The 14,307-nt window shown below is 42.9% G+C and overlaps 1 long non-coding RNA gene across 1 annotated transcript; it reads right to left on the bottom strand.

The window, feature by feature from the left end:
- Window positions 1-4,777: 4,777 nt before the first annotated feature.
- On the bottom strand, window positions 4,778-13,580 carry LOC135972471 (uncharacterized). Its single transcript, XR_010588929.1, has 3 exons — window positions 12,653-13,580; window positions 12,156-12,239; window positions 4,778-4,908 (listed from the first exon to the last, which is right to left on the bottom strand). It is a non-coding gene; the product is annotated as an uncharacterized LOC135972471 (long non-coding RNA).
- Window positions 13,581-14,307: the final 727 nt, after the last annotated feature.

Raw genomic sequence — 14,307 nt, 5'->3', positions numbered from 1 at the left:
CAGTGCTATCCTTAAAACTTTTGTTGACAATATTAGTAGAGTAGGAAATGAGATACTTTCTGCATGGGCCATTGATACTGAAATACTCTAACATCTAGAGTTGGTTCCCATGGGTCGGGGTTCAGGTGGAGGCAGTTGGCTGTTGAGAAGAAGCTTATGAAATCATTAATCATTCTGTATCTGTTGTATGCTTCACTCTTCAGAGCCGAGAGCCAGGCACCTTTCACAAACCTAAGAGCTCCATCATTCACTTTGAAAAAGAACATCTAAGTTTCATTCAAGACTACTGCAACTCTATTTCTATTCTAGCGGTGATGGTTATTCTAGCCCTTTGAAGTTTAAACTCTCACCACTAACACCCTAACCTTCAGGACTAAAATTGCTGCTCAGGTATGTCTCTCCAAGGTCACCAACTTTGTGGGACTGATTCTGACTGATGTCCACCCTTTGACATCAATAACATGAGTCCAAATTTAGAGTGGTGTAAGAAGGACACGGCTTCCTTTCAAGGAAGACTTGCTGCGCTTTCCCATTTTGTTAAAATAGGTTATAACATCTCTATTTAAAACAAGATGGTTTGAGGAAGAAGAGAAGGGACAACATCACCTCACAGTTATCCTATTGTCTTGCTCTTTTCATATTTGTTAATGTTAGAGTGTCCAATTCCCTGAGTTTGGCCTCATTTTCATGCTCAAGTTTCCTTGTTAAAAGAGTACACAAGCAAATGAGAACCCATGCAGCATAGAAATATCTACAAAAATGTGCGCGTTCATCATCTCTACATCCCTGCCTTTGAAAATGTAAGCTACCAGTGGAAATGTACGTTTGGGGTTTCTCTCGGTAACCAAAGGGGATATAAATATTGAAATCATATCATATCACCATCTTTTACTTTCTATGCAAATTATAAATCCAATATTTTGTAAGTTGATTTAGCATGCAGCGTACATTAGTAGCAAGAATAACAAGGTTATTTTGTGGATGGGGAAGGGAAGAGATTAAATCAACTGCATTGTTTAATTACTCATAGAATCTAAGGAAATGAAAAGAAAAACTATCTTCACATTCAGTCAGAACTATATCTCCATGATACTATGTAATCACTTTGGTGTTAAACATATTAATGAAATATGGTAAGATGTCAAAACTAAACAATTCCTGACAGACATCAACAATGGATCTGTAACCTCCTTTCTAGAACAACAAAGCTACAATAGGACTGATGTTACATGGAAATTAAGGCACACTAAAACCAGCCGTTGGGGGAAAGCTTTGAATGGCAGGTCAACAAACTGCTCCTTCAAAAATAAATCTTGTAAGGAAATAAAGTAGGCCCAGACTTCATTTGTCATTAAACTAAATATGTCGCCAGTTTTTAAATGATTCCCAAGGCAGAGCTAAATGAAGAGATGTTGATTTAATTAATTAAAAAAACAATGGCAGTGCTGGAAAACTTGCCAGTCTTACCTGAGACAGGCAGCTATGGATACTCAGTATCTGCAGAATTGCCATTTACTAGTTTTTTTCTCTACAGGAAATACCCTTAATATTTTTATTATTCAATGTAACTAACTACAGTTTGCATTTCATTATCTAAGGCAATTACCAAGGTTTAGTATAATCTAAAAACGGACACCTCTAAAAGCTAGCAGCTTCTGTGCATAGTTGGTAAAATTAATCTAGATGCAGAGGGTTCATAACAAAACAGGTCTGTATCATTTAGCCATGATGTGAGGATACACCAGGTGAAGGGCAGGAGGAGAAACTGCCATGCAAGAAGACCTCTGAACCACTACATACTGCGGAGGCAGTCCCTGTGCCAGCTGACATGGAACCTGTAGCCCCACAACTCCTATTTAGAGGATGCATAAGGGCAGCATATTCAATAGGCTTGAACAGATGCTATGGATGGGGCTGTGTTACAGCTCCACATCCCAACAGTAAAGAAACACAGGGAGAAGGATGCATTCCATTCTCCCCCACACCCAAACACACACAGACTTGTAGTTCATCATACAAAGATGGATTACTCAGGCTTTGTTCAGAGAGTGTGAATTTCACCCTCTTTGTATGTTTGTATGCACTGATATGAGCAGTATAATATTATTGTGTGTCCCTTGTGTATTATTAGGTTGGGAAAGCTATACAAGCAAAGCTGAGAGGTTCTGACATCCCATGGGTGTACATAGAAACAATCCTATTACTAGCACTCAACGTGCTGCAAACAACACAGAAAGGAAATTTGCTTAGAATTTAATTTTACAGACCTCTTACATTCCTCTCAAAAGTTGATAGCTTCACATGTGCATAAAAATAGCCCTCTGATCACTGAACATGCTTCAGTGCCATAGGAAAACATAAGCAGAGATGGGAGGACCTAACTCAAATCCTTTGAGCATTTCATGAGAATCTAGTTTTTCAAGCCTTTTAGAATAACATAAGCTTTATATTCATTAGAGAGCGGGGAACAAGAGACTCAGAGAGGTGAGGGAATCGCCTATAGAACACATGCAGCTCAATAACGGTAAGAGATATGCCAGATCTATAAGATTCCTGTTTTAAAAATCTAAGAGCCAAATCCTGGTCCTCGATTCCATGGCAGAAAGATGCAAGGAGTCCTATACATTTTCAGCTTTTTTGTTCTCGTTTTCATCATTTTTAAGAGACCTAGTCTGAATACCGTGGTCCTAATTCACCCTTTGTAACTTTACTGGAGTTATGCTATAAAGGAATTTGACCAGGGTTTTATGGGAAACAGTTTGTTTCATTTTATTATTTGTATTATCATAGTGCCAAGGACTCCCAGTCATGGCCAAGGATCTAGTACACGTAAATATTTTGATTTCTACAGAATGCTTTATAATTCTGATCTGGTAACTCCAACTTCAGACTGACAATCACTAATACCGGGGTGACAGCAAATACTTTCTATATCGTATTTTATATAATACTAATGACATTCAGAAATACCTGCCTACAATTAGAAAAAGTAGTATGAATTGGCTAAATTTGTTCTACATATAGTTGTCTTCCTTACTGACAGCTGACTTTGTTTTCTTTAATGTAATGCTTAATAATGTTGATATGTGAAAAATTATAAAGTAACCATTTTACTTCTATTCATACTTGTTAAGGGTACATTCAAAATAGATTTTATGAACACCCTTTTGGAAAAGTGATCTCCTTAGGGAGAAAAAAAAAATCATTTTTTCCCCTTTATTCAGAGACATTGAAAATGAAAAAACAAAATAAATTCACAAATCTGTCAGTACAAGCACGAGAAAATCGCTCATTATCAGTCATGGGCGATGCTAACATTGTTTTAAATATTCATACACCTCATAATGCAGTCGTCTGGTTTTTTCCTTTGTCTGATTCACACATCATCATCTGACACATGGAGAAAGTGAATGTCAAACAGCGTCTGGGGCTCCTTTGTATATAACCAATTAGAGGGATCCACATTTAAGGCATTTTTCCCCAGGGTTCAGTGGAGAGTAATGGGGCGCAAGAAACCAAGAGCCCCATCTCACTGTGCAGAACTGTTCAATCTTTACTGAGATTGAGCTTTGATTTATGAGCCAGTGACATATGGCTGAGTTTTCTGAGGGTCTGATAATTCCGACGATAATTGCTTATGTGTGAAACTGTGAATGATCAATAACATTATTGTGGAGTATGTGGGCAAGGAGCATTCATGTTCACATGATTTACAGCTCTTGAAAACTGAATAGCGGAAACATACAGAGGTTGCTTAATAGTGTGGAAGATTTGAAAAAAAAAAAAGATAAATGCATCACTAGTGTTTTTTTCCCTTTGGTGGTGTTTTTCCTTTAAAGCAAATTGGGGGGGGGGGGTGTCACATGCAAATAGATTATTTTTGTGTTTATAGGTCAAGATGTTGGACAATATTGAAATGTCTAGCCTAAGACTAAGGACCCATCTTGTTCAGTTGCAGCAAGCCACAAGTTCACGGAAAGATCCTGAGTATTTTGAGTGAACTGGGAATACTTGTTCTTCTACACTAAACCAGGTGAAACTTAATCTGGGCTGGATCCAGTTTTTTTGCTGCCCCAAGCGTCGAAGAGAAAAAAAAAAAGAAAAACCCCATTGAGCTGCTGCCGAAGAGGAAGAGATGGAGTGAAGGACCCGCCACCAAATTGCTGCCAAAGACTAAAGCGGAGGGCTTGAGCCGCAGCTGAAGTGTCGCTGAAGATAACGGATGGACATGCCACCCCTTTCTATTGCCTGCCCCAGGCACCTGCTTCCTTCGCCCTGAACTTAGTGATTTAAAACTTGTTTTGCTTTCAAACCCACTCCAACACTAAAACTTAAAGCAAATCTTGGGTCTCTGATGAACAGGCACCGAAAGCAAAGAAAACGTTTCTGCAAACCCCTTGTGAAGTGAAATGGCCACATTTCCTACAGAGCTGGCTATAAACCATTGTTCACAGCCAGGTTAACTCATGCTGAAATGCATTAATGCCACCACATTATCAGGTAATAAGAACCCATTAACCAAGCACTCATTATTAATTCATTTCATATTTCTTGTAGTAACACTGATCATCATGCATGTATTTAGTACAATCTTGCCAGCTGTTGGCAAATATAATATTCCATAAGAATACTATTGAACTTCAGAAGTAATTAAGGTACTGATACCACAAGGAATTGATGAGCACAGTTTTCCAATTAGCTTTTTAAATTCATAAATTCTCATTCTCTACTTATTTTTGCCAATGATTCCTCTTTTTCCCCCCAAACTCTCTATTACCTTCCATCCTTGAATAGCCGATTCAAGCGGAGTATCCTGCCGCATGGCAAACATCTCATGTGGACAAATTCTAAATCTATGTGAACTACGCAGAAGAGAGTGTTGATAACTCTTGATTTTCAACCCATACTCTGCAAATGAAGAAAAAAATTGGGGAAATATTTCACTGACATTTTGAAAATTCAAAAAATGTTGATGAGCTCTTATAACTAACAGCCTGGTTCTTCCACACTGACTCAGAATGAGGTCAATGGAATAACTCATGGAATAAAACACTGCTCCCTCTGGGCAAGGGTGGTAGAATAGAATCTGCTTAAGAACTAACCTATGTATCTATTTATCTACCTCATGAGTTCATACTACCACCTATCACCACAATATTTTATGTAAAAAGATCAGCAATAGTGAAGTCCCTAGTGGACTTTGTGGAGCATCTGACTTCTCCATCACAAAGTTCTTCTAAGACTCAGAGTAGGGTTTGGGAGCAGGAGCTTTGTGGGAGTGGTTAATATTACTAATGTAATTCTTATGGTTTAAAAAAAACTTCAAAGAGGAAGGTTTTGCAATGTTTTCTAAAGATTGTCACTCCTTGGACACCAAGGCAGGCAGGTGGCATTTCCACCATTGTTTTCCTCAGGTGTTCTAATAGGCCAGTATGATCCAGGTACCCTATGATGGCAACAGAGAGAGGGGTGCACAGTCCATACCCAAAGACTTGCCTGAAATGCCCAGGCAGGTATGTTCCTGAGATCTCCATCTTCACAGTATTTCTCCGAAGGGGGCCATGTGCAGTCTCTACCAAAAGCTAAGAACTCACTGGTTGTTGTGTGATGTATGCATGGAAAGTATTTTAAGAGTTATGTAACCCATAGAATATTGTGTTCCAAAGCTGCTGGAGGTGAAATTGGTCACCTGATTGGGAGGGGTGGGGGGAGAAAGAGGTGATTCTCAGAGTTAACTCAATCGAACATGAGAAAAAAAATAATTGGAAATCCTGGGAAATGGGTGGGTGCAAGCTCACCCATGTCTAAAGGCCCCTCCCCCAGCCTTGCAGGAGGGACCACTGGACCTGGGAACCATCTGAAGACAAGGGACAACTAATGAATAACAGGGTCAGAAGTGAAGGTCACAGGTTCAAAACTAGGGATCCAGAGGGAGACACAGAGCAGAGAACCCTGGACAGCGCCCAAAGCTCCTCAAAGCTGTCTAGGGAGCCAGCTTGGGTCTTCTCAAAGCACAATAGTGCTCAAGAAGATGACCTTGAATAGGGGGAAACCATTAGGGACCACCTGACGTTAACAAAATGCCCTGGTTATGAAAAGAGACAAAAGGTCTGGAATTGTATAATAGGAAAAAGAAGGGAACAAAATGATTTCATGAGACAGGCTGGCAGAGTGTTGCCTCTGTCAATGAAAAGTGGATCCCAGCTCTCTGGATACAACAAGCATTGTACATCCTGACCCCTGGCTGAGAAATACCTTATTAGCCAGAAAAGGAATTTGTTAATAAGGATAGTATCTAAACTGCATTTTAATCCTTATATTTGCTCTGATTTGCATCTTTATCTTAGGCATTGTCAGACTTCCATGTGATTTGACTATAGACACAACAAAGTGCTGGAAGCTAAGGAGAGTGTTTAACAGAGGTAAAGCTAGTGAACTGGGGGGCAATTCTTCCATGGAAGCAGTGAATCTGTGTGCATTGTGAGTGTCCAGGAGTCAAGAGACTGGACACTTGAGTGTAACAAAGTGGGTGTACAAACAAATTGGAGGGCCCTGAGGCCAGCCTGGAACTTTGGGGTCTAACTGCTCCACAGATTTAGCCACAGGTTCTCTCTGCTCTACCCCAACGACTCATACAGGGAGCCTAAGGCCTGTGATGTGCATACCACCAGCCTGCAGAGGGAAAGAGCACAGCTTGCAGAACACAGAGTGGAGCGTTTGTGTTGCCAGCAGCTGGCAGTTTTGGGCGAGTTTCCCCTCGGTAGGCACAGACCGCACTCCCTTGTGCAATAAGCAGATGATAGCAATTCACCCTGTGCCTCAAATGTGTCACAGTGGGCAGCTTTAAATTCCAGCAAATGCTCCACAGGACCATGAGCAAAGCTTGCTGATTCAGCACATCCCTAGCCACTCTCCCTACACATCTTGCAGAATAGTACCAATCACTCTGTAGCCCTTTATGCCCCCCACACTGCACCTCAGAAGCAGGGAGGTGGCAGCCCACCACAGCAGACTTTCTACCACTGGGGGCTCTCTGCCTTCTGCTGGTGCAGATCCTGAACGAATTCGGCTCATGGTGACCCTATGGCAATTCTCTCACAATACACTGAGTGCACATAGAGCTTTTTCAATGTCATGCCTCACATTCTTTGCAATCTCTTGTCACTGAAGAAAGAGTGGGCTACATTTTCTGCAGTAGTGACTTAACATCACGACCAGCCCCTTTACTTCTCATTAAACAAGCAGATGTACAGAGAATTGACGCAAAAAGAACAGGAGTACTTGTGGCACCTTAGAGACTAACAAATTTATTAGAGCATAAGCTTTCGTGGGCTACAGCCCACTTCTTCGGATGCATATAGAGTGGAACATATATTGAGGAGATATATATACACAGAGAATTGACGCTACTTAGTTCAATGTACCTGACACATCAGACTCCAAGGTGTCATAGTAGTAATATGAGTGGGCTGATCCTGCCACCTTTGAATTCGATGGCAAAATATGCATTGAATTCAGTCTGAGCAAGAGTGGGATTAAGATCTCTCTTTTGTAGGAGTGATGAGGAGTAGGGACACGCAATTAACAAACTGGCTTTTCTAAAGACTCTAGGGTTCATCATGCTGCACAAGAAATATTTTAGGTTATATATTACAATACTGGGTATTTTCTCCGCACTGTGTTTGAGAAAAACTGATCTTTCTTTTATCTATCTAAAAGAGTAGCCATAGGACTTTTGCTCTGAAATAACCTCCCCTGAGTCAGTGGGGTGGCTACACAACACATTTGAGAGTGAGATGGATGTTATAATGGTAGAAACTCGTCAATGTCACAGTTGTCCTGCCAATCCAAACCTCGCTGATAATGCATGAAATGAAGCTCCAGCCTCTTGATTACACTCTGCATGTTGCCTTCATGCAAGGCCAACTACCTTGCTCTCTTATCTCCACTGCTGTTTTGATTTGCATAGCTTTGATTTCATAGCAGAATCTGACTTGCAGTGAAGACCTAAAGGAGACATTTTCTCATATTTTTGTAACTACAACCATTTATTCTATATTTTTCATTACAAGGTTGTAGTTCTATTCTGTTGCAGCCTACTTTGACTTCAGTGCTGACCACCCTCAGATAAAGCGTGCGGACACTCAGAGTCCCACCTTAGAGGCTATGTCTACACTATGAGCTAAGAGTGTGGTCAAGAAGAGGCAATAATATTATCTTAAAGCAGAAAAGAATCTAAACCTTATTCCTTGTGGGCAAGTTTGAAGAATTTGCAGTGAGGCTAGCATTCATTTCACTTCAGTGTCCCTAGTCTTTCAGATTGCCTTTGGGACACCACAGCAAATGGTCCAGGAGCCCCAGCTACATGGTGCCACAATAGTATAGGGGCTCCACTTCACTCCTACCTAGATGACCTGTCAGGGCGCAGATTCAGGAGAGTTTACTTGTTGCATTGGATATCTGGATACATGCATTTCAATTTACCAGTAAATATCACATATACCATTGAATCTTGCCTTTTTTCCCCCCCCTTCATAGTGTTGCTATCCTGCACTGTACATCAAGATAGTAATGCTATGCAGGAATAGAAAACAGAACTGGCTTCCAAAAGGTATTTTATATGATATCCCAAGAGACACAGCATCTGAAAAATGCAGCTGGGTTCAGCAGCATTAGTACATGCCCACTTATGTATTTTATGAAGGGCCAGATTTTCAAAACAACTGAGCTCCCATTTAGGCATGTAACTAAGGGCCAAATTTGCAAAAGTGCTCAGCACTCCCAGTGTGGCATTTATGGCCAGATTCTCAGAAAAGCACATTGGGTGCTTAGTTCTTAAGGAAGTGTGGCCATTAGTACCCAGAGTATTCTGGGCATTTTTTCACTCCCCCCCACACACATACACACACATGCCCCGAAGAGCTTAGAGTCTAAGGCTTGGTCTACACTAACCCCCCAAATCGAACTAAGGTACGCAACTTCAGCTACGTGAATAGCGTAGCTGAAGTTCGAAGTACCTTAGTTCGATCTTACCTCGGTCCACACGCGGCAGGCAGGCTCCCCCGTCGACTCCGCGGTACTCCTCTCGTCTAGCTGGAGTACCGCAGTCGACGGTGAGCACTTCCGGGTTCAACTTATCGCGTCCAGACAAGACGCGATAAGTCAAACCCAGAAGTTCGATTGCCAGCCGCCGAACTAGCGGCTGGGTATAGACGTACCCTAAGTAGACACAACATGTTAAGAGAAGAGAAAGGGAGCAGAGGTAGGGAGTAAAAAGAACAATGGCTACCAAATCTAAGATCTTTTATTTCGGGGGGGGAGGGGAAGGTGTGGGAGAAAGAAACGGTGATGTGTGGAGGGAGGAAATGGATGTAAATAAAATGAAGAACAGGAAGAGAAATAGTCAGCAGGGGAGAAGGCATGAAGGATAAAGGGCTAGGAAAAGTGGCAGAAGAGAGAGTGAAGGAGAGAGAGGGGGACAGGGAAGGTGTTTATTCGAAGGGTGTAATATCTTTGGGGCTGGGAACATCTGTTTGTTCTGTGTATGTACGGCACCTAGCACAATGGGACGCTGGTTCATGACCAGCACTCCCACAAGACAGACAGACCGACCAATAAGCGTGAGGCTTCAGCACGGGGAGAGTGGAGGTGTCAGGAAGAGGTTAGAACACTGTCTAGAGTTCAAGTTAGGATGTTGAAAAGTCCAGTGATGTCATAATGCTGTGAGGGGAGTGAAGATCTCAGTTACTGCCACTATTGCTATGGTGAGATCACAACCATGGGGGAATTGGGCTTTTAAAGGGAAATAATTCTCCTTCCCTTTTGTAATTTCTTCCTTCCAAACATAAATCACTTCAGAACTTCAGGGTGGGAAGGTTATCCATCTATCTTTTAATAACAACACTCTGCATCTGAACAATGTGCTGAGTGCAATCCCAATCACTCTAAAGGAGTGGAGGTTTCATGGGAGCCAGGCACACTGCATTTTCAAGTTAAAAAAAGAAAAGGGGGGGGCGGGGAAAAAGAGACTCACTACATTTAAAAGTCAGTTTTGTGCCACCTCCATTCTCTCAGCAATTTACATTGCACACGTGATCTAAATTCCATTAGTCTGAATGGGGACTTTTACTGAAAGAAAAATTGATGCTGTAGCAGCAGTGAAAGTATAACAAAAGGGAGGCTATTTTACAGCAATCACTAAGCTGCAATATTTCTCCTACTGAAGGCATAACTGCTGCAGTAAAGGACAGGACAGCCATGCGTGTCTGTGTGTGCGCAGAGGACAGTGCCAGTCAGTCAGTTTCTAGATTAGGATAATTGTGCTTGTGCGCCAAAGTACTGACAGTATAAATAGAGAAGAAGAGACTAAGTAGACTGGGTATTACACGAAGTATGGGCAACATTCATTCTAGGCATGGCCCTACTGACATCAGTGGGATTACACGAGGGATGATTCTGGCCCTTGGTCCTCTCTAAGCTATTTCCACTCTTTTTTAATTGTTCAACTACTGCTCTATTTTTCCCTTGCTAAATCATGTACATACAGACACCAATATATGTTTCCCACAGAGTGAGGAACTTTTGTAGTCTCCATCCATTCAGAAGGCTCTATTCAACCCTCAGCTGCTGCAAAGAAACTCAGTCAATGTCCCATGTTTTGCAGATTCAGGAGAAGATCCCTGTTGCATATGACACCTTTCATAGTTACTAAAACTTACCCCATTTTCACAGGTGGCCCACTCAACTGGCACATGTGGCAATCTGCCCTTTTGGATTAATGTCAATATCCCAGTAGGATCAGTTAGGCTGCAAATAACTGCTAACTAGGCAATTAGGCCTGAATTGCTCCTAAACAAAATCAACCCATTGGGAGAAGACACTGCGGACTTGAAAGACAGAAGGAGGAAGGAGACCCCAATACCAGGCAAGCAACCCCAAGCAACAGCAGGAGGATAATTGAAAACCATGGGTTACAATTTGGGGTAGAAATGGCCCAGCCACACATTTCATTGACTGAGGTGGGAATGATCCATCCTTAAGTGAGACTTTTTTAAAACAAACAAAAAAATAAATAATGCAGCCAGCCCCTATCCCTTGCCTGTTGCTACAGACCAGTAAATGGTGTCTGACCAGCCCTCATCTTCAGTGACTTGTACAGTCCCATTGAGGAGATGGCAGCTGAAGGGAAGGACACACCAAGAAAAGGACTATTTCTACACATCCTGCCTATGGAGCAGGGTTGTTTCCGCACCATTGATATCCAGACAACATGGTTTTAGAATTTGCTTTCATCCAGGGGTCTATTAAGGTATAGGTCCGTGTGTAGGCCCTAGCTCCTGGAGTTATATGATTACATCAGAATCTCAGCTTTCATTTTCCAAAATAAATGAAGACCTGAAGAAGAGCTGTGGAGCTTAAAAGCTTGTCTCTCTAACAACAGAAGTTGGTCCAATAAATGATATTACCTCACCCACCCGCTCTCTTTCATTTAAAAAAAAAAAAAAAAGTAAGGTATGCTGGTTGCTAAGAAAAGCTTGAAAATGTAACTCAAGGATAACTAACACAGTAATGTCATCCTGAGTCTGCAGAGAGCCTGAGTCAACAGTTCTGAGAGGTGTGAAATGTCCCATTCCTCTCCATTAACACCAAGACCCATTGCTTTGGGAGCCTTACCAACCAGCCTCCCTCACCCGAGGTCTCATGTGGTTGGAAGAGAAGATAGCAGAGGGTCCGGCTTCCCACCCAAGCATATACACCCCAGCTACTGGAGTAAGTACTTGGGCACTCCCTTACTACCTCTCCTTCTTCCCCCAGGAGATAAGGATCCCCTTGCTGACACTCCTGCAGGGAGCATCATGCTGCTGCTTCTGCCTTTTTGGAAGGGTAGGGAAGACCCCCTGCAAGTGCCACCCTAAGCAAGGGGCAGGTCATAGTGCAAGGGTGGGGCCACAGAGCACTGCAGTGTGGTATTTCTAGGGTCCCAGACTAGCTTCACTCAGCCCTGGTCATGCCTCAGAAGGGTCACCAGTAAAAAGAGAAGGAAATTTCTTCTCCTGGCAGCCTCAGGGAAGTAGGATGGGATAGCAAGTAATGATGATAAACAATCCATATCACTGCTGTACTGCTTTAAAAATACCATCAGTCATTAAACCTACCTTGTCAGAGGAAGAGTTGCTAGCTATGTCCCTGTTTCTCCTTTGCTGCTGTTGAAGCATCCCCAGTCTCTTCTATCATTGTGCCTGGGGGACATCAGAAACAGAAGGGGAGAAAAGTTAATAAGAGCAAGACCTAAAAGGAAATAAATCCCACAAAGGGAGGAAACGAATAAATGAGGAGGGTTCTGCTGCTAGGTGCCAATTACACCGTAAAGTCCTTACAGCCTAGAGATAATGCTGCTCTGTGACTTCTGCAAATCTCTTGCTTTTCTAGGCAGTGCATTGCCACCTAGCAGCAGTTTGGGTAAGCAGCATGGTTATGACTTTAAAAATCCAAAATTTCTTGAAGTACAGAGTGGATTGCAGTAGTAATATGCAAGGGTAGAAAACCAGCTAGCAGCTTTCACAACCGTATGGACTTTATGCAAATACAATACAAGGCCCTGAAGCATTTGAGCAGCATGTCATTTGGACAAGGTGTGAAGGAGTTCACTCACCACTAGAGTTCCTCTTTCTGGGTAGGCATGGTTTAGCAGCTCTCTCCCCATCTGGCACCAGCTGCCGACCATCACTCTGGTGGTCTCTCTTCCCATAACTCAGCCCTCCACCCAGCTCACAGTTTAAGTCCAACCTTTCCAGGTTACCAGAAAAGTGCAACAAAAAAAGTCCAAGACCTTTTATCAGATCTTTTGCCCCTAGTCTGGACCTCATAGTCTTCACACCCTTTTCTCAGGGCTCTTCACCATCTTTCTCCCTGCCCCCCCTTGGGGCTTCATGCCACCTTCCCTAGTGGCTGGAAGGGGAACTCATGCCTTCCCACTACACCAAGTTCCAGCCCAGGGATAACTAGTAGCTAAGATCTGCTCCTTCAGACTATTTGTTATGGCTTCTTCCTATCATGATCTCTTCTCAGGCCTTCTCCCCAGTAACCTCTCTAGGCTCACCCTTCTCTCAGGGCCAGGATTTTCAAGGCACTCCCTTGGAATCCCAAACAAAGTCCCAAACTAAAATATAAGCTTAAACACCCTGCTGGCCTTTTCAGGCTTTTTCCACTCTCTGATCCCAGAGAGCTACAGCAGAGTTCCTGTCTCTTTTCCTACAACCCCAGGTTCCTTTCTTCATACTGACTTCCAGCTCTTCCTCAGCTGGGATTCATCAACAATTGGGACTGGCCCACCAGGTACCTTAATTGAACTCTCTAGCTCTACCCTTTTCAATGCTAGTGTGGGGGTATGTACCACATCACACAGGGTAACATTCAGTTTACAGTGGTTTTGGCTTAGCAAAGGAGACCCACATAGAAATAAATTAGGGGCCATGTCTTGGAAACCTTTATTCACATGGGTACTCCTTAATTGTGTGAGCAGTCTGGCTGCAGTCAGGATTTGTAGGATGCTGACCATTTGGCTGGTGAAATCTGCCTTGGCGCAGCAGCACAGGTCAATTGGAGTGCCAGCTCCTCAGTCACAACTTGTTTTCAGCTGGGCACCCAAAAGCTGAGACTCACAAAATTAGTGAGCCCTTCTGAATAGCTGACTACCTTGAGATAAGGGGAGATTTAGTACCATTATGCAGGATGCTTGTTTTAAACAAGAGCTCAATTAGAAAGCAGAGCCACAGCTGCTCTCAATCCCGTGAGGAGAACAATGACCTCTAGGGGTTTAAAACAAATCTTTGCTTTTTAGGTATTTCATTTAAGGAAATCTGAGATCTTTTTGCTGCACCCAGCAACCAAGGGTTGTATATCTGGGTGTCCAATGCATCCAGCTGCAGGGGTCAGGGCCAGAAAACAGGTTAGCTGTTCTGAGAGATGAATGTGAGGCACTAGATAATGAGGAAATTGATGTGTCATCAGGGATGGATCTAATGGGCAGCATACAGGCCTGCTGCTCATGGAAACAAAGGTTTGGTAGCACTTCTGGAGGTCTGGCTCTTTGATCTGAGTAACAGAGCCAGCTGAGGAGCAGCTGCTAGCAACAGATCTGGCTACTGCTACTCCTTCCCCACTCCCCTTCCTCCCACTAACACTTTGCCAAACCTTTTCCCACCAGCTTATCAACCCATCACTCCACTGCTCCTGGCTCCCATCAGTCCCCGCATAAGGGAGGAACAAAGCTTTCCCGGCTTTTCTCCGTCTCCCGCCGAATTACCG

Source organism: Chrysemys picta, chromosome 6 (assembly GCF_011386835.1).
Source record: "Chrysemys picta bellii isolate R12L10 chromosome 6, ASM1138683v2, whole genome shotgun sequence".
Classification (NCBI taxonomy): domain Eukaryota; kingdom Metazoa; phylum Chordata; order Testudines; family Emydidae; genus Chrysemys; species Chrysemys picta.
Note: the sequence above shows the minus strand (reverse complement) of the source record. Positions and strands in the feature narration are given on the sequence as shown.